Source organism: Pezoporus occidentalis, unplaced genomic scaffold (assembly GCF_034315485.1).
Source record: "Pezoporus occidentalis ecotype Australia unplaced genomic scaffold, CSIRO_AGI_Poc_V1 ctg48, whole genome shotgun sequence".
NCBI lineage: Eukaryota > Metazoa > Chordata > Aves > Psittaciformes > Psittacidae > Pezoporus > Pezoporus occidentalis.
Genome location: NW_026915813.1, coordinates 7,709,837 through 7,735,897, shown reverse-complemented (window position 1 = coordinate 7,735,897; position 26,061 = coordinate 7,709,837).

Here is a 26,061-nt window from a genome sequence, read left to right as displayed (position 1 = left end):
GAAATGGTCTAAATTTAAACTGAATGATCAGGAACTTCAGGGTTTTTATTAAATTCAAAGGAGCTGGGCATTATCAGATTATTTTTTTAAAAGAGAAGGGAAGAAAGGAGCAGAAAGTATCCTCTGAGTCAATCAGTGTCAGCAGCAGTGGTTAAAAACAGTTCTCCTTGTGCATTCAGGTGACCTAGACATCCAAAAGTCTGTCAGAAAATGGAGCAGTTTCAGCTAATATCAGATCCCACCTACCAGAGATACCATCAGAAAACTAGAATCCATCCATCTAAGACTTTAACTTAGGGCAAAGTGAAAACAATACCCCAAAAATGAGAAGTATTATTCCATCTTGTATCCTAGAACTTCCAACAGATAGATATTGCAAAAACTGTTTGAACTTTTTTTTTCTCTGAAGTAATGTTAAAATCAGTTTTGAGAGCAAATCTTTTTAAAACAAAATTCTTGGCCTAAATCAGGATGAAAATTTCTCTTTTTACTAAATGGATACTCTAGGTTGAGCAACACATGGAATTTAAACTTTTGGTATGAACTTCTCATAAACACTATCAAGCAAATAATAAACTGGTGTTCTGGTAGCTCAATCAGCAAGTTAAGCTAAAATTAAGTTATCAGGATCTGAAAATTATAGGGTTTGATTCCTTGAGATTTCTGTTTAGGAACATTGTTTTGCCATTTCTATTGACTTCACTTAAAACAATAAAGTTCCTGAAAGACTGTGAAGATGAATGAGATATGAGACCCCTTCCAAAAAAAGGAGGAAAAAGAAGAAAGCAAGCAGTGCTTAATTTCTGATACTAGAACTTTCCTTCTGAATAAGTGAATTCTGAATATATATCAGTGAACTGTATATACAGTAGAGGAAAAGGGGAAAGTGAAAGACAAGCAAAAGAGGAGTGAAGAAAGAAGAGCGAGATGAAGAAGGAATGCATGCAACCTCTAGCAGCCTTGATTTTTCACCAGGACAAGCTATTACAAACATAATTGACTTTTTATGTTGGCAGCTGCTGCTCTTTAGACAATAATAGGCAAAGAGTGCAATATTACCCTGGTTTATCCATGACATTCATTAAACATTCAGCTCTGCATCACCCATGATAATTCACTACCCCTCCATAGTGTAATAAATATACATTCCTACTTCATTATGAAGGTTGAAAGTGAAGCATAGAGTCCATGCCATAACAAATCATTTTGAAAGCAATTCCACTTCATCCAAATGCTTTGCAGTAGATGAAAGTCAGTAAAGCATAAAGGGTTTTCGTAAAACCATCTCAATCTCCACTGCATGCAAATGGCTTCAGAAAGTATGCCTATGCACAAGTTTCTTTTCCTTTCCAAATCAATTTAGCACTAGCTGGTGAAGAAATATGGCTATGGGAGGAAATGGGATCTGCACTTTGGTGTAGGAAGTGATTGAAAGTCCAAAGAATGGATGTAGTACAAAGTTTACTAACTTCAGGACAAATATTTTTAGTCTGCTTTCAGCATTCATCAATCTTTCATGGGTATGGAAGCTTTCCTGCTTAAGAGCCAGTTTAAGGCACAGAACATATTTTAAATGAGGTTTTAATGCACTGACAAGAGAATGAAAGGTACACTATAACTGAATATCCAAGCATATCATGTTTCTAGAAGTTCATGAATTTACAGGTGTCCATACCTGTAAGTATGGACAACATTTATGGTACTTTTGTACATTCACTGTACAAATTGTTACCTCTTCACTGAGTATTTTAAAAGGTCTAGTGTACACTAGGTGAGGATTTAGCTGTCCAAACTACACCACATAAAGTAATTTTTAAAAATTTTCTATTTGTACATGCAATTGTAAAACCATTTTGAACACTTAATCGGCCTAGGAAGTATAATCCTGCAGATTATTTGTAAATGTGTTACAGCAAGAGTTATCATGTCTTCTGTTTCTCACCATTGATCACAGTAGGGTTCATTTTGAAATGATAGTGTTAATATTCGGTAGCAATATGCTGATAGTTCTGAGGATTTTTTATGATTCAGCAACCGTTATAATTCCTTGCCTAAGGAGCAAAGGTAATATTGAGAAAAAAAATACAGACTCAGTCCTGATTTTCAGCAAAATTAATGCTTTCAAATTATTTTGAAGTGGAGAGACTGGGAAGCCTATGAAGTATCTACAAGAAAGATGAAAAAGTGCATCATGTCTGTAGTTGTTCCAGTCTGTGACTGCAGCTTACGGTTTGTAATTGAAACAGGTGTGGGAGAACAGGTGGTCATGGCCATGGAAGGGTATAGCTGGAATTTACTATGGGGCATAGGGAAGAAGGATTCAGTAGCTCAGCTTCTAAAGCAACTTGCAGCCTTAATGACAGAAATCACAGCTCTTTAATGGGGCAAGTCTGAGACCTTCTGATTTTGTTACATATTAACTTCCTAGAACAAGTTTTTGACCGCTGTCTTCTGACACTACTCTATTACCTTGTCCTATCTAAATTTTTGTCAGAAATGAATGCTAACTTAAAAAATAAATAAAAAAAAAGCGGTGTTTCTCCATATTAACTTTCAAAGAGGTTAAACCAATGTGTAAGAAACAAATGATACACAGGTACATGCAGCTAATTTCACTTATGTGCCAACCAAAACCCTACTATAAACTGTTTCTTTTGTTGAATGACTTTTAGACCCTATAATGATGTTGCCTTGCAATAATCTTAGTCTTGGTGCAAAGTTTGACCTGCTTTCAATTTACACTTAAATCTTCAGGTGTACAAAATCTGAAATATATCTAAAACAAACTCACATGCAAGGGACTAACACATGACTAGTGCAGCTCTCATATCCCTTGAGTGCCCAAGTATATCTTGAAAGAGCATCTCTCTTGTACTTTCCTCCTGTGTAAAGAAAAGTTTCATTGTTCAGTATATTCCCAATATTAAGAACTGAGCATTTTTATAGATATTTAATAAAAACATCAGTGTCCATAAATTACATGCTTGGACATTTCAGTGGCTGCCCCTTGGATGAAAAAAAAACGATCACTTTTGAAACCAGACCATTCGTGCAATTTGACACTGCAGTACAGTAAATAAAATGAGCTCAACTTCAAATATACCTGGAGTCTGCATTTCTTTTCTAAATCGTCAGCAACTGTTGGTCTGACTCTGGGAGCTGCTGAATTCCCATAACCCCAGAAGATAGGTTGCTGAAGTTATTTGTGCTTTCTTAAATGTATTAGACTTATGCATTGAGATACATGCATTCTACTAAAACTGATCATTTTATTTTTTAATATTCCCAAACCACAAGAATTTTAAATAAGATAAACTTATTCTAAGCTCTGAGACCAAATTCATTTTGGCATTAGTGTACTGAAAAGCTATTTGCAGGAACATAGGAACTGACATGCAAGATCAAACCAATGGTCCATCTAGATAGTATAGTAAGTGTGCTTATCAACTCCCACAGTTTTCCTATGAAATTTCTGATTCAGAAACTTCCTGTTTATTTTTAATCTTGTAGGCAACGGTCAAGCCGGGCCATTAATTCCAGGGAGCAATTTACCGTATGTGCTTCAATTACTTTCTTATGGATCTCAAAAATTCTAAATGTGGTGCCTAAATGGCATATTTAATACACTTTTATTAAATTGTGCTGTCACATGCAGTAAGAACAAGTATTCTGCCAACACTGGACCAAATTCATCCCTAGCAGCACTCTACAGGATCCGGTGGAGTTGCACCAAGGATAAAAGAGGCCAGCTATGCTTTACATTTACTGCTTCTTTCCATTAATCAGCATTAAAGAAAGAATAATATAGATAAACACTCACTGCTTTTGCTACTCCTAAAGCAAATCAGCTAAAATTACTTTGAAACAGTTCATTTATTAGGCATGCACACTGTACTGTAGCTGGGAATTTACACTTAAACCTTTTTTTTTATTATGGTAAACTTTTTAAAAAAATTTGGTTTATAGGAAATCATTTTATTCTTTGAGGGTGCTTGCATATGTAATTAAGTTCCATTAAAGCTGATGAGATTTAAGCAGTGTTTAAAGTTAAGCACATGTTTAAGTACTTGCCTGATTAGTCCTGTAAGTGTCAAACTGCATATACCATGTCAGTAAACAACCTAGGTGTTTTCGTTACTACTATTTTAGGACTTCAGGACTGACTCACATGGGACAACATCTTAACAAATAGTGTATTGCTGCAGAAAAAAAGATATAAATTAAAATATTAGATAAACAGTTTATTTTCTTGGGCAGGTCTGGGTTTTGTAGTGGTTTTCAGGTTCAGTTTTATGGAAAAATATTGTGTAATTTTTAACATTCCATTAGTTTCTAGTCTTTCAAAAATATTTTTAATCTTAAATCTCTTGCAGAAACTGCACTTGATCCTATGCATGCAATGCACATCGGATCCAAGAAGACATATTTGTTGGTCATTTGCTTAAACCACTTACAAGAAGCAAAATACTCAAGGGTTTCCATCTATTGAAAGTAAACCTGCTTAGAGCATTATAAAGTAGGCTATGATTTAAACCATCTTCAGCCATATTTTTATGTAAGCAAATCATTCTCTGATCGTAGTAATGCATTAATGTCTATTACCCTATTTCCATAAAATTTTGTGGTTTAACTATGAAACGAATATACTCCAGAAAGCAAAGAAATGCTAAAGTCAAAGGAAGAGCTGTCATTGGTATAAAAAATATGAAGAAATGCATAGGAAGAAGAGTTTGCATTGGTACATTTGTCATTTATTCATTTTCATCACAAAAAAAAAAAATTAAATTAAAATTACTTTGGTCTTTAAAATTCATAGGTGGACAACAGGAATTAAACAGATATCTAACCATTCAGTATTTCAAACAAGTTATTTGGCTGATCTTATGTTTTTTCCACCTGAGACATTTACTGAAACCGCCAATAGTGAAACAGGGAGGATTTGCAAGAGCTACAGTTAATGATCTACTACCCCTGCAACCACATTATCAATGCCAAGTGTATAGTTTTAGATGTGTGTTATATAAGGATGTTATGGTTTTCATTAATGTTACCGATCTATTTGAAAAATGACACGCATTCACACTGAATGTGAAACAAAACAAAAAGCAGAGCTCAACAGATGTCTAATGTATGTTTAACATAGAGCTGTGAATTAAATAATACAGCTTTGCTATACAAAATCTTCTGAATTCTTCACAACAACAGAGATAATTGCAAGTGAACCCTAAACTCTAGAACCCTAGACTCTGGAAAGAGTCTAATCATAATTATGTCCCAACTTAGCTTGGAAGATGAGTTCATTCTCTTCACATGACTAAGAGAAGATTGATCTATCTATTCCTCTTCTCCTGAAAAAGACAGGACTACACAAGGTTCTCATCTGAGAACAGACTTTACTTTGAGCAACTTGGCAAGTTACAGAGAATCTACAGAAGTCATTTGTTCAGTGATACGTCAAAGTATTTTTCATCCCCTGGTCGAGGGTAAAACTGAGTTTGTGGAGATGAGCCTGGGTAAAATATGAAGAGTGTAATTCATATCATTTACTTTGCAAACAACTACAAGAAGCAATGTTCATGCTAATTATTTAAATATACAAATAAGAAACCCAAAAAAAAACCATTGCATAACTTCACACTACAGAAATTAAGGTTCCAGGGTACTGCTAACATTAATAATTCTAAATCAGCCAATTAAAGCAAGAGATAATCCTAATTAAAACTATCACAAATCATGACAGCAAAAGACACTGTTTTGTAACATTAAAGTCCAGTGTATGTATGCCTATATGCCCATATATGCGTGTGTATGTATACATAACAATACACAAGGTGAGGTCTCTGATGAGTTACATTAAATTCTGCTAATATTGCAAGTTTACATAGTGCCTTGTGTTATTTCTAAATTGAACTCCTCTATTTGTACATGAACAGTATTTAAAAGAATATTCCCAAGGACAACACTGTTTGATACGGGATGATTTTGTTCACCACCACGTCATTTTAATTTACGTTGAAGGAGAACTTGTTAGAAGTAGGCTGTAGTTGCTGAAGCTTTAAATGTCAAGTGGGTTTGGGAAGGGGGAGTGATGTTAAGTTAATGTAAGAGACGGTTTCCTACGTAGAATTAAAGAGCATAATATGTTATATAGACTTAAATAAGTAAAATAAGCAAATAAGTAAAATGGAGTGTCCTTTTCAGCCTGTTAAGGGAAAAAAAAACCAAACCAAACCACCAAACCTCAATTACCAATTGCATTTGTGAAGAACACAAGTGTTCTGGATTCAGCAGTAGCAGTCATTTTTTCTCCTTCTTAGTAGCTCTTGCTACTAGCTCTTGGTTTTGACTTTTCGCCTGGGAACAGCGCTGATAACACCGACAGTTTTAGTTACTGCTCAAATGTTTGGTCTGGCCAAGGACTTTCTGAGTCTCATGCTCTGCCAGTGAGGAGGGGAAGCAGGGAGGAAGCAGAGAGAGAACACCTGACCCAAACTAGCCAAAGAGATATTCCATACCACAGCACGTCATTCCCAGGATGTAAACTGGGAGTTATCTGGCAGGGCTGACTCACTGCTCAGTCGGGCTGCATATCAACGGGTGGTATTGCATCCTCTTCCCTTGTTATTTCCCTAAAAAATCCAGTGCACAGGCTGGAAGGGCTTACTCGCACTTGTCTGTAGAGACGGGTGAGGGTCTAAACAGTAGGTGACAAGGTGCATGGGAAGCTGCGGATCCAGCACTGCATGTGGGCGGGCCAGCGCATGGGTAGCTTGAGTTAGCTCAGGAGTTGACAGTCGTGGTCGGACACTTCCTGGTTGCCTAAGCAGCCTTCTTTTCCAGCGGGATTTGGATATCCCACTTGCCCTTGGTCATCGTGCTTGTAGTAAGTGTGGTTAAAGCCCTTCCCAAATCTTCATTCGCGAAACCAAGCCATCATTATTATTATTGGTGATAGAAGTAGTAATTCGTGTTATACCTTCATTACTGGACTGTTCTTATCTCAACCCGTGGGAGTTACATTCTTTCAATTCTCCTCCCCGTCCCTCCCGGAGCCAAGAATGGGGGGGGTGGGGGAAGAAAGCGGGGGAGTGAGTGAGGGCTGCTTGGTTCCAATTTACAGCCTGGGCTTAAATCACGACAAAGAGCCTCTAAATATATCCTGTAAAAGACTGAAGACTCTTATGTTCTGACCTGCGTTTCAGCTCTATATTTGGAGCAATACACAGAAAGACATGTATTACAATAAAAATAAAGAGTTGTGCAGTTGTTTAACTGAATTTGTTTTTTTAAACTTGGATATTTGATTGAAGTCTCTGAAAGAAAATAACTTCTAGGTTACAGTAAAGAAGTGACAATCACGAAACCCCACTAAATAAGAATTCTTCATGAGTCACTCCAGTACAGCCTTAAAATAAATCATAAAATAGTGCAGAAAGTTTAAATATGAACAACGATAATTATAATAAAGCCTCATTACAGAAACACTTTTAGCCCTAGGATCATAAAATGCTGTAGAACGGGAGGTATTTCAATGGCTAAGAATAAAACCCATCTCCCAAGTCTTGAGTACTGCCTCTTTCCTCTCTCTCGCAGCTCCTGGTAAAAAAAAAGGAATACAACTGGAATATTCAGTCAAAAGAAAAAACTAAAATAAATTCAGGTCTTCACTTCCACCTCAATACATCTGTTCAGAGTGGAAATTCAGAGTTCCCACATTTCTTCTCAAGATTTCACAAGTGGAAGTCTGCTTAAGATGTGTACAATATGTTTAGTGAGTTTGATTTGTCCAAGGTGCATCTCAGACACTGCCCATAGTCTTTTTCCATCAATCTGTCCATATAACCTCAGATACAGATATAAACTTGCCTGAATGACTTCATGCTGTTCAGATATCCCAAGACAAGTGCTCCGAGTTTTTAAATTATAGTTGGATAAGACTTCTGAATGGGAAAAAGGAGAAAATGTAGATATAGATATATGATAACTATGTGAAATGCAGCCATTTTCACTTATGGAAGCTTAACAGTCCTATGTCTGACAGTGATTGCTAAGCTTCAAAATTCAATTGTCAGAACCTGGGGAGGAGTCAGGATGCATATGTTTTAGGAGTTTATTATGCTAATCACTTTCATTAGTATTCTTCTCCTGACCTTAGTTCGGCATCGTGGGAAACCCTCCCCCCTTCCTGCCCTGCTTCCCCAGGTGTCCCTCTGTAATAGGTTCGAGGCCCTGGATCTTGAAGGAGAGGTAGGTGAGAATGTGGGGCAAGGCCAGCCTACAAGGCCACATAGGAAAAGGTCGACTTTGCACCTCAAGACTGCCTCTGATAAGAAAGAAAGAAGGGTCATTGTAGTAGGGGATTCCCTTCTGAGAGGAACAGAGGGCCCGATATGCAGAGTTGACCCTCATCATAGGGAAGTGTGTAGTCTGCCTGGAGCCCGGATCAGGGATATCACCAGGGCGCTCCCCAACCTGGTGCATCCGACAGACTACTACCCGCTGCTGATCTTCCAGACAGGTGAGGGGGAAGCTGCTTCCCGCAGTCTGAGGGGGATGAAGAAAGACTACAGGGCCTTGGGGCGGATGGTGGAAGAGTCTGGGGCTCGAGTGATCTTCTCCTCACTCCTTCCATCTTCCACTGATGATGTGGGAAGGAATGGGAAGATTCAGTCCATAAACGATTGGCTTCAAGACTGGTGCTACAGACAGGGCTTTGGATTCGTTGATAACAGCTGGTTTTATAGGGCACCAGTCTGGACAATGACAAGTGGGAAAGGTTTATCTCACAGAGGCAAAAGGATGCTGGGGCACGAATTAGCAGGGCTCATTTGGAGAGCTTTAAACTAGATTCGAAGGGGGATGGGGTTGTAGCTGGGCTTGCCCCAGTGGGGCAGCACTCCAGAATTGATGAAGACTGGGAGGCCTCCTATAATCCTAGGGTGAAATCGGTGTGCTCAGCTAGATCCCTGGAATGTCTGTACACCAATGCACGCAGCATGGGAAATAAGCAGGAGGAGTTGGAAACCTATGTTAAGTCAGGAGATTATGATCTGGTGGCAATTACAGAGACGTGGTGGGACAGCTCACATGACTGGAATATAGTCATGGAGGGCTATGTCCTTTTCAGGAAAGACAGGCCAGCCAGGCGGGGTGGTGGGGTTGCTCTTTATGTGCGAGAGCAGCTACAATGCACCGAGTTCTGTCCAGGGGCAGATGACGAGCGAGTTGAGAGTCTGTGGGTGAGAATTAAGGGGCAGGCTGGCAGGGGTGATACTGTTGTGGGTGTCTGTTATAGACCACCAGATCAGGGTGAGGAAGTTGACGAGGCCTTCTACAGGCAGCTGAGAGCGGCCTCACAGTCACAGGCTGTGGTCGTTGTGGGGGATTTTAACTTCCCTGATGTTTGCTGGAAGGACCACTCGGCAACCCAGCCACGGTCCAGGAGGTTCCTCCAGTGTATGGATGATAACTTCCTCCTGCAAATGGTGGATGAGCCAACCAGGAGAGGAGCGCTGCTGGATCTCATCCTCACTAACAAGGAGGATCTGGTTGAAGCAGTAAGGGTTGAGGGCTGCCCTGGTTGCAGCGACCACGAGATGGTGGAATTCAGGATCTTGTGTAGTAGGACTAGTAGAATAGCAAGTAGCATTGCAACCTTGGACTTTAGCAGGGCAAACTTTGGCCTTTTCAAGCAATTGCTAGGGGAAATCCCATGGGCAAGGCTGCTTGAAGGTAAAGGGGCCCAAGATAGTTGGTTGGCATTCAAGGATTGCTTTTTCCGAGCTCAAGATCGGAGCATCCCGACACGTAGGAGGTCAAGGAAGAGGGCCAGGAGACCTGTGTGGCTAAATAGGGAATTGCTGGGTATGCTCAAGTGGAAGAGGAGAGTTTACAGGTCATGGAAGGAGGGGCTGGCCACTTCAGAGGAATATAAGGCTGCTGCTAGAGGATGTAGGAAGGCAGCTAGGAGGACTAAGGCCTCCTTAGAATTAAACCTGGCAAGAAGGGTCAAGGACAGCAAAAAGAGCTTTTTCAAATACATGGAAGATAAAACTAACACCAGAGGCAATGTAGGCCCACTGATGAACGGGATGGGTGCCCTGGTGACAGAAGATACAGAGATGGCAGAGTTACTGAATGCCTTCTTTGTCTCTTTCTACTCTGCTGCAGGCAGTCCTGAAGAGCCCTGTACCCCTGAGACCTTAGATGAAGTCAGGTCAACGGAGCGGTTTGCCTTAGTCGATGAGGAATGGGTTAGAGACCAGTTGAGCAATCTGGACATCCATAAATCCATGGGTCCAGATGGGATGCACCCGCGGGTGCTGAGGGAACTGGCGGAAGTCATTGCTAGACCACTCTCCATCATCTTTACCAAGTCTTGGGAAATGGGAGAGGTGCCTGAGGACAGGAGGAAAGCAAATGTCACTCCAGTCTTCAAAAAGGGCAAGAAGGAGGACCCGGGTAACTACAGACCGGTCAGCCTCACCTCCATCCCTGGGAAAGTGATGGAACACCTTATCCTTGGTGCCATCTTAAGGCATATCAAGGATAAGAGGGTTATGAAGGGCAGTCAACATGGCTTCACCAAGGGGAAATCATGTTTGACCAATTTCTTAGCCTTTTATGAGGAAATAACACAAGAGATGGATGATGGCAGAGCAGTGAATGTGGTCTACCTTGACTTCAGCAAAGCATTTGACACAGTCTCCCACAGCATCCTCACAGCTAAACTGAGGAAGTGTGGTCTGGATGATCAGGTAGTGAGATGGACTGTGAACTGGCTGAAGGAGAGAAGCCAGAGAGTTGTAGTCTATGGGGCGGAGTCTAGTTGGAGGCCTGTAACTAGTGGAGTGCCTCAAGGGTCAGTACTGGGTCCAGTATTATTTAATATATTCATCAATGATTTAGATGAGGGAATTGAGAGTACTATCAGCAAGTTTGCTGATGACACTAAGCTGGGAGGAGTGGCTGACACGCCAGAAGGCTGTGCTGCCATCCAGCGAGACCTGGACAGGCTGGAGAGTTGGGCAGGGAATAACTTGATGAAATATAACAAGGGAAAGTGTAGAGTCCTGCATCTGGGCAGGAACAACCCCAGGTTCCAGTATAGGTTGGGAAACGACCTGTTAGAGAGCAGTGTAGGGGAGAGGGACCTGGGGGTCCTAGTGGACGACAGGATGACCATGAGCCAACACTGTGCCCTTGTGGCCAAGAAGGCCAATGGCATCCTGGGGTGTATTAAAAGGGGGGTGGTTAGTAGGTCGAGAGAGGTCCTCCTTCCCCTCTACTCTGCCCTGGTGAGACCCCATCTGGAATATTGTGTCCAGTTCTGGGCCCCTCAGTTCAAGAAGGACAGGGACCTGCTGGAGAGAGTCCAGCGCAGGGCAATGAAGATGATTAAGGGTGTGGAGCATCTCCCTTATGAGGAAAGACTGAGGGAGCTGGGTCTCTAGAGAAGAGGAGACTGAGGGGTGACCTTATTAGTGTATATAAATATATGAAGGGGGAGTGTCACGAGGATGGAGCCAGGCTCTACTCAGTGGCAAACAATGATAGGACAAGGGGTAATGGGTACAAACTGGAACACAAGAGGTTCCACCTAAACTTGAGAAGAAACTTCTTCTCGGTGAGGGTGACGGAACACTGGAACAGGCTGCCCAGGGAGGTTGTGGAGTCTCCTTCCCTGGAGACATTCAAAACCCGCCTGGACACATTCCTGTGTAACATTATCTAGGTGTTCCTGCTCCGGCAGGGGGATTGGACTAGATGATCTTTCAAGGTCCTTTCCAATCTAGAGATACTGTGATACTGTGATACTGTGACCTCACATGCTTCTTTCCAAAGAAAGAGGCACCCTAACTTCAACATTACAAAGATGACTTAAAAAATATTCTCTAACAGTAGGTTTAACTAAATAGTAATTAAAATATTTTAAACAGCAACTACATCCATAAAGGGGAGAAACTACACATGTACCTTAATTTTGTTTGGGTTAACAACCACTTTCTAGAACTTACTGGGGCCCCTTGCACAATCCTCAGGTATGCCCTCCACACCCAGCCCCAGGAACTTCGTGCATTCCAGCTCCATCAACGTACCACTTGCTTTAGCCTCTTTATCTCCTTCTTGTATTACCTTTGAAGGGCAGCAGGGAAGGCCTAGTTGCGATGTTAATGCTTTTTTGCTGGATTGCTTCATATACAGTTAGGGAAGCTTCCCTCTTTTGTGTCTTTCTGCCAGCCTCCGAATGGATACTTTTCTACATTCCCCAGTGCCTGCAAGGAGCACTCCTCCCTCCTAAACCACTATAAAGTGGGACACTTCTGAATTTCACAGAGCACAAGAAATCACTGGCTGGGGTGTGTCTTATTATTTCTGAGCTCAGATCCCCAGACTGATGCAACAAACTCTGAGTGTTCTCATCTACATGAGTTGGGATCATTTTAGCCCATAGGCCTTAACAACAATATAACTTAGAAGAAAAATATTCTTACTGGTTTTACTCTAAAATCCTGTCTGAAAAAAAGAAAAAAATCACATTTCTGCAGTTAATTTCTTCGGTGAAAAAAAAAAACAACACAACAAAATAGCTTATTTGGAACATATTCGTTAAAGTCAATAGGCTAAGGCTACCCCTAAAATAAGAAAAAGACCAAAAGACACAGTTTAGATATGAAGTCTGTCTTTGAAGGTCACTGTGTCTGGTTGTTTGTTGTGGGGGGTTGACACTGGTTGAACACCAAGTGCCCACTAAAGCTGCTCTATTGTTCCCTTCCTCAGCTAGACAGGAGAGAAAATATAATGAAGGCTCATAAGTCAAGATGAGAACAGGGAGGTCACCCTCAGCATTTATAATCAGATGGTAAAACAGCATCTATCAGGGAAAATTAATCTCGTTTATTACCAATCAGATCAATGCAAAATAAAACCAAATCTTGAAAACACCTTCCACTCCTTCCTTCTTCCCAGGCTTAGCTTTGCTCCTGATTTTCTCTACCACCTCTTCCCTAGATGTGCAGGGGGACAGGAAATGATGGCTATCAGTCCATCATACACTGTCTCTGCTGCTTCTTCCTCCTCAGGGGAGGACTCCTCACACTCTTCCTCTGCTCCATTGTGGGGTACCATCCATGGAAGACTGTCTTCCATGAACTTTTTCAATATGACCCCTTCCAATGGGCTGCAGTTCTTCAGGAACTGCTCCAGCATGTGCCCCCAGCAGGCTTCTCTCTCCACGGAGCCTCAGGTCCTGCCAGGAGCCTGCTCCAGTGCAGGCTTCCCACAGGGTCACAGCCTCCTTTGGGCATCCTCCTGCTCTGGTGCGAGGTCCTTCACAGGCTGCAGGTGGAGATCTGCTCCACCATGGACCTCCATGCGCTGCTGGGGCACAGCTGCCTCACCATGGGTTGCACCACAGGCTGCAGGGGAATCTCTGCTCTGGCGCCTGGAGCACCTCCTCCTCTCCTTCTGCACTGACACTGACCTTGGTGTCAGCAGATCTGCTTCTCTCACATATTCTCACTCCTCTCTCTGTCTGCTTTAGCACAGCAGTGTTTTTCGTCTTCTTAACTATATTATCCAAGAGGGGTTACCATCATCACTGGTGGGCTTCCCTTTGGCCAGTGGCAGGTCCATCTTGGAGATGGCTGGCATTGGCTCTATTGGACATGGAGGTCACAGAAGGCACTCCTATAGCCCCCCAATACCAAAATCTTGCCACACAAACCCAATACGTTTGTTAAAATTCATAGTCTGTTAAGGAAACTTACTACAAACAATACTTCTAAGTTAAATAAAAAATACCAATAAAGGCTTTCTACACAAAGTCTAGTATGAAATATTTTTGTTTAGCTGAAACTTTGCAAACTCTTCAAAGCTTAATTTAGCATCACATTTGTTGCACAGCTCTTCTACTAGCAGAGTGCAGAATTCATATTCTCTTTCAAAGCTCAGCATATAAAATTTCTTTTTTGATGGCTTTTTCTAGAATATGCAGCATTACAGCTCTGGTAATATGGAATGCCTGCCAGCAAAATCCCTGTAATGATCATCACAAACACATTTTAAGAGAGTCCAACTACTTTGGTAATTCTCTCATTGATTTCGGTAACTGTTCACTTTAGAACATAATTATGCACTCAGAAATATGGGCATATTGATTTGTACAGGGAACTGAAATGTCCTTCTTCACCATTACTTGTCATTGCTGAAGCTGCTTCTAAATCATCTTACAGCCAGTGGGGCTTTTATAGGCTGCTTTCTAATTCCATCTTCTCCTGTCTGGTCAGATTCATGTAGCCTTCAGCTACCAGGCCAGATTACACAGTTTCAGTTCTATCTACACCTCAGCTACTGCAGAGCAACGTGTTATGTCTTCTGCTTGTCTGTCACATTAAGCCAGTTTAGGGCAATAAGCATTACCAGCAGGAAATCAAGAAAAATACAACTCATGTCCAGAGTTTTACTTGTCCCACACAGTATGTTGTCTACCTTGAGTCCATGATTCAAACAAAATCACCTGAATTGTCATGCAATTTAAGTCTTTTTCCAGTCATACAAGTAAAGAAATCCTTCTCCTTTATAAGCTCCCTAACACACTCTGTACATATGTGTTCTTTTATACAGCTTGGAGTCAAGTGACTGGCTTCCTGACACTATTAACTTCCCTGGTTCCACATTGAAAACACTATTTTCATAAACCCAGTCTCTGTGCATATTTCCACTACTTCCCTTATTCAGACCTGTTTTCAGGGGCATGAAGTGTAAAACTCAAACAAAATACAGCAACAAAAATCTGTTCTAGAGGTTAAGCATGACCAAACTGCTCAGTAGTGGGAAGAATAGGCTGTTTACTATTTCCTGCTCTGACTCAGACTTTGTGTGTAAATGTAGGCAATCTTTTCTTCCCCTATGTGGGCAAAATTCCCAAATCGAATTCATGTTATGAAGATAAATGAATTTATTAAGATTCAGTTCTTATTATGATGGAGACATAAAATCAATGTTTTCAGAGAAACAACTTTTATTTTTTCATCCAAACAAATACTAAACGAATGTTTTCTGATGCTAACAACCATTGCCTTCTTTGCCTTTCACTTTGCTTTTAGCCCTCTCACCCTTTCCAGTGTAGAAACCTATCTGCTTCTTTCTGAAACTTGTAGCCTGGTTTTACCACATTGATCAACTGCCCTATTCATTACTATCCATTGCCCTTCCTTGTTTGCATATTGCCACCTCCACTGGATCACTGAAAAAAGGCTCTAGGAAAAAAAGAAAATGTTTTTTATCTCCCATCATTTTATTTTATAGACCAGCCTCTCAACTTGTTTCTTCCCAGTAAAAGGAAGCAGGATCTGAAGCTGTCTTTACTACCAGAGAATGTACCCTTGCACTCTTATTATTTTTGGTTCCTTCAAAAGCTACCGTTAGCATAACTGAATGCTTTCTATCATTTGTCTAAACCTCTTTTTATTACTTCTTGCTTCCTTCCACTAATTTAGCAAATATATGTTGTGGTATTTTTGTGTAATTTATTTCAGCAATGCCACTGAGTTTTATATTCACTAACTACTGCCATAAATATGAAATTTCAGTAAATTCCAGTGAATCTTTTCATTTTTCAATTAGAATACATTCTAACAAAAACATTTCTTACAGTCTGAGCTTATTTTCTTTTTACAGTTCTGTGTTCTCAAAGTCAGTGGCATATACTGCAAAGTTGTATTATACCAGTACTTCACACTATATTCAAGGTGGGACGTAGGCTCAATTTTATATAGAAATAGTATGTTAGTCGTTGATTTTAACGGTACAAACTGAGAAACATGTTTGTCTTCAGCTCTACAGCCGCACTACACTGAGGAATTGGCAGACTTTTTACACAATAACTCCTAAATTTTGTTTTATTTCTTGACTAGAATTCTATGACATTTTTCCTTTTTAAGCAGACCATATTTTTTTCATTTCATTTTTTTGATCTATTGTCATACAGTTGTCAGTAGACCTCCATATTTACAATAAATGCACCCATCTAAATCATTCTGCATTGTTTCTGATTACAATTCAGGTTTATTAAAAGGGATTTTTTTCCCCCTAAATGTTACTATAGATAACAGATTGTATTCCTTTTATAATACTAAAAAGTCCAAATTATGTTCTTGCATAGTTTGAAAAAGAAAAGAGACAGTGGGAAGCAATGAACAGATATATCGCAATGCTACATTCTGGAAAGAAAGGGGTCTAACCTTACATTTATGGTGTCAGAATTAGTGTTTCTGAGAAGGATAAGAATGGGTTATGATTACCATCTGACAGTCCTGTAATAAATAGTCCTGTAATAAATAGTCCTGTAATAAATAGTCCACGGAACAGCTATCAGGCCAAACTTTTCCAAATTTGCATTAGAAACCCTTCACATCATCTGCCCTTTTACTGTGATTATTTCAAATCTCAAGTGCATAGAAAAGTATCTATTTATTTATCATATTCCTCATATTTTTCATTGCTTATTAGAAAATATCAGGAAAGTAATATATAACAACAATCACTGATTTGACCTTACAAGTCAAGGTGCTGTTTCAGCCCACTTGAATTCTGCCAAGCAAGTATTTTCTCCTGCATTGTGGTCAGAGGCAAGGATCCTGTTGCCTGGGGAAAATTGTGGATATTCTCTTTTTCTTCCAGTGCAAGTCCCAGGAATGAGGCTACCATCAAACCTCTATGCATACAAGGAGTTCAAGCATTTCCAGAAGGCTGAGTCCAGCCTTTATGTAAAGGTGATTTCAGGACAAGTTTGGGCACTAAGATACTTAGGTAAAGAAGAAACAAGAAAGAAAAACTGGTGCTGCAACAAAAGAATATGTAAGTAGGGGCAGATTAATCTAATGATCATATTGACTAGAGTTAGGCAACTTAAAAACGCATGCAGACACAAAGGAAGAAGAAGCAGGTGATGTGACAGAACTTCAAGGTCTCATAAAGATCAACACTATGTACTAGAGGCCCTGACAGGCAAAGGATATAGTAGCCAGAGATCTAAACAGTATTACCAATGAGGTGCAAAGAGAGGGAAAGAGAAAACAGAAACAAGATGATACAGAAATAGCATAATCAGAAAAAAAACAAAAAAACAAAACCAAAACCCACAAGGTCCTAAGAAATGCAGGTATCTAGATTCCTCTGTAGTTATTAATGAAACCTGACAAATCTTACTCATCTTTAGCTTTGCTTATTAGTAGCAGTAGGTTTTAAGTAAATTTAACACATCCTATAGCCTTTGATAATAAAGTAGTCCAAGGGGTGACAGTGGCGTATTTCTGCTTTGGCATCTCTCAATAAGAGAGAATAGCAATTTCTTTTCATTGTGAGGATTGCCTATCTCATCTGCTTCAGCCTGCATCCAGAGGGTGGACTGAAAGTGTGCCCTTAATTGGCAGGTCTCACTGGTGATGGTATGTGCTCCCTCAGTCAACAGCACAGGTTGGTGATTGGTGGCAATCAAAATGGATTGTAACACTAGCTCTGTCTTCCCCACCTCATATTATGAGAACCTGCCATTCACTGAGCCCTAAAGATGCAGACTATTTTGCTTACTTACAAACATTCTAGCACTTGCAAAGAAAACAGATAAAGAGATTTGCTACTCATAAGCATAAGGCAGGATCACAATTACTAAGCACAGCCGATGCCTTCTGCTGGGTATTTTAGGGTTAACTTCTTTTGCTACTTGTAATGGTAAGTAGTATCCTTCATAAAGGGTGATTTTTGGATGAGTTACTCCTTTTCATATTTATTCTGTTGTGGTAGAATTGCAACAATTTTATTTTAGACACAAAAATTATGGCTCAAAATATAATGATGCAAAATCATGTATTTTTAGATATCTTTATGTAAGGTTTGATGTCAGCACTTGTCCACAAATATGCTAAGGGCTTGATCCGGTTCCTATCATACTGTCCATTGAAGCTGTATTAAACCCATATGAATGCCCCTGGAAAATATGTTTATACTGTGCTTTGCAAAGATGGCTACTGCAAATGGCAGGACTCCCACATGAACTATATACAAATGCATTTTGTTTCAATACATTACATTACAGGTCAGAGAGAATATATTGTGCTTTGCAGAGATGACTACAGCAAATGGCAGTACTCCTGCATGAACTATGTAGAAATGGATTTTATTTCAATACATCACATTACGGGTAGTAAACCCAAGCTTGTCATTATAATTTGTCATACAATTATGCATGAATCCTATCTCCCTAAAGATTTTATCTTTCTTTTACTGTCTCTGGCTGTCATCTGGAAGAAAGTTCTTGATCATAATAGAAAGGATTTCCAAACCCAGAAATTAATGACTTTAATGATAACTGTTATTTATGCATTGTACTCCCCAAAACCTCTGAAGCACAAGTGACATCTGCAAATTTGGAAAGGCATATGCCTAAGCATGTGTTAATAGCAGCTTACCGGCAGCAGCATGATGATGGATTTTGGACCTTTTTACCTGAAGGATCAGTCTTTTTCAGGCTTCTCAAATGGTTTTATCTGGCTGGCTTTACAACAGCTTACTTCAAAACTAGTTAGGTGATCAGGTACCTACTCCTAAAACAACAATCTAAATCACAAAACACCATGGCAACTTTGTTCAGTGTCTCCACAGAAAACCTAAAGATGGTGTAAATAGAGGGACTGACACTCTCGTTCAAGGCTGGTTTTAAGTAATGAGGCCAGGACTGAAGAGAAACTAAACTGGATGTGAAAATATGGATTGTTCTGGCTGCTCTGTTTTCTGACGTCTCAACATGATGTTCTAAGTGACAAAACATTTTTATGTGATGTGAGATCTTTTGTGTTGAATGCATAATTTATCTATATATTTCTTATTCCAGTATCTATTGTTTTGAAGAAGTTCCTTGTTCAAATATTTTTAAAAAATATTTCTGAAATCATGTGCTGCATTTCAGGGTTAACTCTCAAAGTTCTCTGCCATTCATATTCCAGAGCAAATCAATGACTGCTGCTCATTTGTGATTCCTGTCAAATTGTTGTGCCTTGCTCAGACTGAGACTAGCTCAAGACCTTAACATGGTGACAGCTGCTGGGAATGCTATTCTGTAAACTTAATAACCAAAAAATCTACCTGCTAACAGCACACAGTCTTCTGAGATCTTATTTGAATATAGGTGCTGATAATGCATTTCCTTATAACCTATATGTGCTTCACAATATGCTGAGTTTCTACTTACTGCAGTCATAATAGATGCTTGAATTTCTTTAAGTATATACAAATTCTTGCAGGATCAGTGCCAAAGTTCAAAATTAGGCAGTCAAATGATGGTGCCAGTTCTTTTGTTAATTACTTCACATCAGCTGAACCATTAAGTGCTTTTGTTCAGAGTAAACAATGATAATTCAAGAAACTAGATTATGCCTACACTAGAGTCAATGAGTTAGAACACTTCCTAACATAGGCAACAAAACCATGTATAACATAACATCCACAAAATCATGCTTTTCATGGATGGATTAATTTTAAGATTAGAATTCATTATGTTTCTTACCTCCACTACTTTTGCAGGAATTTTCTTCCACACTTCACTGCAAGTACATATCCCTTTGTCCCTTTTTTTTTTAATTATTTTTATTTTTTAGCATCTAACTAGCTCCTATCATCCTTTGTTGTTAAAATCATGGAGTATTTACAAGGAACATTCACTAGCTCTCAGTCCCAGTTCTATAAATACACCTATTTTAGTCTTATAGTGTATTTTCTATTGATTCTGATACCTTTCTCTGCCCTTCTCCAAATCCTTTTAGAAAACATATGATCAGACTTCTATATACAATGGTGCTTGTAACACATACCTAGCATGGAGTGTTTTATAGGACAGCCAAACTGGTATTTTATGTCCAAACCTGCAGTAGTAGTTTAAGTTAACTCCCTTCAGAAAAAGAAATTTGGGTATTTTACAAAATTTGATCGGTGAGATCAGTGATGTATATCAATAAGTACCCTCTGATTATATTGCCAGGTCTGGCCACAGGGAAACAAGAATAAGGGAAGACTAGTGCCACTGTCATATTGTGTTAAATTCCAGAAAGTTTAGAAAATCTGTGAGTTTCTGCCTCTTTTTTTTTCAAACTGAGTTGCAAATTGTAACCTGCTCCGTCATACCTGTGGGCCCAAAGTGTAAACCAAGCCACAGAAATGACCCAGACAGAAAGAAACCAATACCAGACAATCCTACCCACTAACCAACATCCCTGCCCTATGCACTCAATCCTGGAGGTTATATAGGGATAGCAACAAGCAGTCAGGAGCTGTAATCATAAGTAAATATGATGAGGCAAAGAAATTACAACTGGCTTTTCTTTATCTTCAATGTCTTCTGTATTGCCGCAAGTATTTTGCTATTGATTTTCAGCTAAATTCTTAACAGTGGGGGTGGAGTTGCTTTGTGGCTTTTTTCAAACAACGGAAAGGATCATCAAAAGTGAAGGTGAGAAGCTGAAAGCAATTTCTCATTCTTTAATTTAATTAGGTTAATTTGTGAGGGTATGAGCTAGTGCTTATGAAGTGACAGGTGAGTGCTGGTGAGACTGAGCATTAGATATTGTATTTTGTGGGAACAAAAGGAAATTTATGACAAAAGTGTCCTTTAAACAGCTAAGAAATAGAGTATTTGAAGTACACTGGCTTTGGGCAAGTCCTTTCATGTAAGGAAATTATCTATTAATTATCTATTGACTCAAGTAAGGTCTCTGGAGGGGGCTTGAAGGTTTTGCAGCCAGTGTTCAAGCCCTGTTTTAACATTGTGAACATGAACTAGAACAGGCCTGAATGTGTGGTTTTCAACCATGTTTAATAAACAATGTCATTGTTCCCTACAGTGGGAAGAAAGGACACCTGACACATCATGACTAACTCTGTAGTTGAAAGAGCTATCCGGAGCAGGAAGGTAACCTAGGTGCCATGAGCCAGCCTCTGGAGATGACTTGTTCTCTCCACTGCTTTCCCTAACCTACTGGCTTACGCACCTGTGACTAGCCCAGAGAAAATCTCACCCATGACTCACAGAAGAGTAATTTCAGAATTTTCCCTGTGGTCAAGTTCAATTTTGTGCTGAGATTATTAATGAAAATTTTACATAACATCATTTGCAAGAGTGGTGCTGGAGGAATTTCATTAATATTTCCCCTTTAACAAAATCTGTTATCATCTCTGCTTTAGCTGGTTCCTCATTTCCTTATAACTTTTGTAGCAATCTTTATCTTCTGTAGTTTAACTACTAATTGCCTGGGAAGTTTTGTAGTAGATTTACTTCTCTAAACTTACTCAAAGAAAGACAGCAGGTTAACCAGGCATACTGCACTTTTGAGGAAATACGTATTTCATTTTAGCCTGTTTTATAAGTGGAATACTTCCTTGTCTTCCCTTATCCTCGAGTACATTCAGTTGTTCTTTTCTCTGAGAAACTTCACAAACCCTTGCAGTTTATTGAGCTCAAACCAATACTTTTGTAGTGATGTGAAACATTTTTACATTTGTCTTGACTGAAATTTGGTTTCATTTAGATTTTGAGGTCTAGGTTCAGTATAATACAGTATAGGAACCAATAGAATATATTATCCAACTTCTTGAGCATATAGGTTGTATTTACACTAATAACTAGGGTTATTATCCTGTGGGTGTAGTCTATTCACCTTGACAACTCAGTTAAACTTGATAATTCCCAGTACCTGTGCCTTTGTTCCATGCTAGATTATTACTCTTGAATTAATAAAAGTGCGATCCATGTTTTACAACAACATAAAAGTGCAGGAATTCTGTATGCTACTTTAAGAGAAAATATTAAGTAGAGGAGAGCTATATTTTGCAGACAGATTACAGTATAAGAAGTATACTAGAAAAATAAGTTATTTGCTGGTAGTGTGGCAGTGTAACAGGGAAGAATGTTACCTACCCTACCCCATGGTATGGTGACCCACAAAACCTGAAGTCCTTAGCTCCATCCTAATTGTCAACCATACTGCTCTGCCCTGCAATCCTGCCACATGTTCAGGAATGATAATGTTCACATCCTTCTCTCACCATCACCCTGGTCCTTTTCTTAGGACATCTCTCAGCTTTGCCAGGTTCAATGAGGCAGTCAGCACCATTCCCATTCCTGCCACCACAGCTCTTTCTTATATACCTTTACTATTGCATGAAATACAGAGCTGCCTGAAAAGACCCTTTGTCATAGAAAGGCTTTGCTTTGCATATGGATAATACAGTGTGGATAAAACAAGCACGAGTGATAGTAAGGACACAGATGAAGAATAAGGCTCAAATAGCTTAGCTATGTTTGGGACTATGTTTGCAGGCAGACCTGTGGTGGTGGCTTGCTCAAGAACAAGACCTGATACAGTCATAAATGTGATTCCAGACCATGTTACAAGTAGTACAAACAGCCTGACAGTGTGTCAGGAATATTTTTACAAAAATAAGGACTTTTTAACAGTGTGGCTACGTAATGAAAGATGGGGGAGGAGAGGAAGATGTGTTTAAATATGCCAAAATAATATAATAAAAAATAGAATTCATACATGTTATCAAAAAATAGCTAATAACAGAAATAGCCAGATACTAACAAAATAAGATGCAGATGGGAACCTAAAATGACATTTCTTATCTTCTGAGTGCTTGACTTTGCCCCCTCAATACTGCAGGTTTTGAATATATAAAGTCCTCATTTTGTCTTAAGAACACTACAGCATCAAACAGAAGATTCAGCAGCAGGGTAAAAAGTTGGGTCATCACTTAATTTTAATTTTTAATTTCTATTTTTTAGTTTTCTTAAAGCATTTGATTATGTTTGAATGCTGAAAAAAAAAACCTGCAACCCTCAAACAAATGAATCCACCAACAATCTCCACTATTTATTTACAATTTTTCAGGGGGGGATTGGTTGTAAAGGGACTTTTCCTGACTATGTGAAAATCACATTTACATGGAGATTATTACGCTTGAGACACTCCATGGGACACAAATCTGTTTAATTAGTTTCTCTTGCTGTAATCATTCTACCCAAGATAGTTTTTTCAGCACTTGAAGAATTACAGACAAAAAACACAGTTTGTAATCATCTTGCTGAACCATGCAGCAGCCCTCTATGAATTTCCTATTGATACATTCTTTAGTCATTGCCTGAAAGTGCAGCCTTCCCTGTGAAGTTATAATATGAGCAAAAAAGAAAGAATAGTATATACAAAACAATGGTATATATGAACTGCTGGCTAGATGCTGTGAAAACTTCCATGCAGGCAACTGCCATCAGCAGACTCAGAAACTGTTAAAAGTTTCTAATCTGCTTCAGTTTTGCTTCATTTGTTGCTGCATTTTTGCTTGATGCTGAAATCTTGACAAGGAATTTCTGTGGCTTTATTTCAGTTTAGATTTTGCACTGATCTAGCTATACTACAGCTTTGGCAGGTAATAAAATACACTTGATTTCCCCAGTGATTTTACAGTCTTCATAATCACAGAATCATAGAATGGTTTGGGTTGGAAGGAATCATCTGGTTCCAACCTTCCTGTCACAGACTGGGACACCTTCCACTAGACCATGATGCTTAAAGCCCCATCCAGCCTGGGCTTGAACACTTCTAGGGATGGGGCAACCATGACTTCTCCGGGCAACCTCTGCCAGTCTCACCACCCTCACAGTAAAAGCTTTCTTCCTCTCATCCTGTCTTCATATGCTCCAGTCCTCTGACCTTCTCCATGGCCCTTCCTCTGGGCTCACTCTAACAGGTCCATGTCCTTTTTATGTTCAGGCCCTAGAGCAGAATGCAGTACTACAGGAGAGTGTAGTAGAGGGGCAGGTTCACCTCCCTCAACCTCGGTCATGCTTCTTTTGATGCAGCCCAAGATACAGTTGGCTTTCTGGGCTGCAGGTGCACATTGATGGCTCACATTGAGGTTCTCATTAATCAACATCCCCAAGTTCTTCTTCTCAGGACTGCTCTCAATCCATTCTCCACCCAGCCTGTACCTGTGCTTGGGGTTGTCCCAACCCCCATGCAGGACCTTGCACTTGGCCTTGTGGAACTTCGTGAAGTGCACACAGGCCCATCTTTCAAGCCTGTCAAGGTCCCTCCAGATCCTATCCCTTTCCTTCAGTGTGTCAACTTCACCACACAGCTTGGTTTTGTCAGCAAACCTGCTGCGGGTGTACCCAATCACACCAACTGTATTGTTGACAAAGATGTTAGACAATGCCAGTCCCAGTACCAACTCCTGAGGAACACAACTCATCACCAGTTTCCACTTGGATATCAAGCTGTTGACAACAATTCTCTGAATGTTATATATGTTACATTCATTGGCATAGAGGTATTTAAGTTAGTCCTGGATGAATCCAATTGACTGGCTAGAATAGCTGGAATTCCAAACTTACTGGCTAGAGTGGATAGAATTCCTTTGTGCTGCTCTCCTGTTAGCCTCTGATCCCCCTCCAGGCTTGGATCCTTGATGGATCCTTGATGCCCCATGGCATCAGACTTGTAGGAGTGGGATGGACTGAGGTTCCCCTGCCTTGGCAACTTTAGTTTAAAGCCCTCTTCATCAGCTTGGCAAGCCTATGACTGAAGATGCTCTTCTTTCTCTGACAGCTGGCCCCCAAAAGACCAGGTTTCTTATTAGTCAGTAAATTTTATCTTCTCAGATAAGTGAAACTTTCCATTCTTTTCTGGTTTTTACCAGCAAACATTCCTTTTTATCATGATTTTCAAGCCTTCATCTTTAGAACATTTATACTGAGGTCAGTGAATTTGTCATCTTTCCTTCTATAGAGATGCTCTGGTGCATCCTAATGAGACTACCGAATAGTTGTCAGAGGACACAACACACTAAACCCCTGCTAGGAGGATTTCTTTGATGAGATACTTATTCTATGAAACTTCTTGCATGACATTTGTTCAATCAAAATATTATTGACTTCTCTCACCCTATCCCCATCAAGATTAAATTGTTAACAGGTTGTGATAGAGCGAAAAAAAAAAAAAAGAGTTTGTATATAAGGATCATGTATTTTAAAAGTTAATTGTTAATCTGTCAATAAAATCAAAAAAGTTTGTGTTCTGTCTTTGGAAAAGAGAAATATTTTTCTGTAAAGATAAAGGAGCAAATTTTTCTGGTCACTGCAAAGGCACAATGCATGGTATGCTAACCTTTCAGCCCATAAGCATCTGTCTGTGTATTGGCACTAACTGACACCAGCAAACATCATGTTTGTGTCAAGAAAAGAAATAATTTGCTGCTGAATGCATGATGAGGCCAGTCAAAGGGAAATTAAGTTATAACCACTTTCTTCTTAGCATGCCTCTTAATTAGAGTCAATTTTAAAAAATTTATAACTGAAATATTCATGACAGAAATAATTATCTAGAAAACATTCATTGAAGGTGCCTTTTATCATATGGTACAATGTTTGTACAGCTCTTTAATCCTGTAATTGACATCAGGTCTTGCTGATTTTTTGAGAAAATGCAGCTCAGGTAAGACAGATTTTTTTTTTTTCAGTCTTCTTTCAATACCAAAACTGAAGAAAAATATATTCAAGAAGGACATTTGAAGTAACATGCAGGATCTAAATCCTGCCAACAAATAATGAAAAGTGTGCTTAAATCCCATAAGCCTCACTTATTTTCTTTTAATGTTTATAAACTGTATCTTGAAATAAGTGTTTCTGTTGATGAATGCAAGAGTGAAATATTTCTTGTTTAAGGGAAAATGCTTTTTCCTAATATGATTTGTACTTAAGTTATGCCATAGGACTGCTGATATTGGAGGTTTAAAGTTGAGTAACAATAAGGTTTTATTAATGTTTAGTGACAGTATGCCTAGCAGAAAGGATGGAATTGATGGATAGCCGTGCTTCTTTACACCATTTTTTCTGTGACTCCATTATCTGTGCAGCCCAGAAAACGGCTGCCTGCTAGATGCGCATAAGAAGCCCAAGTTTACTAACACCAAAAGGGATGCTACAGTAATTTCATTCTGTACACTAAGACC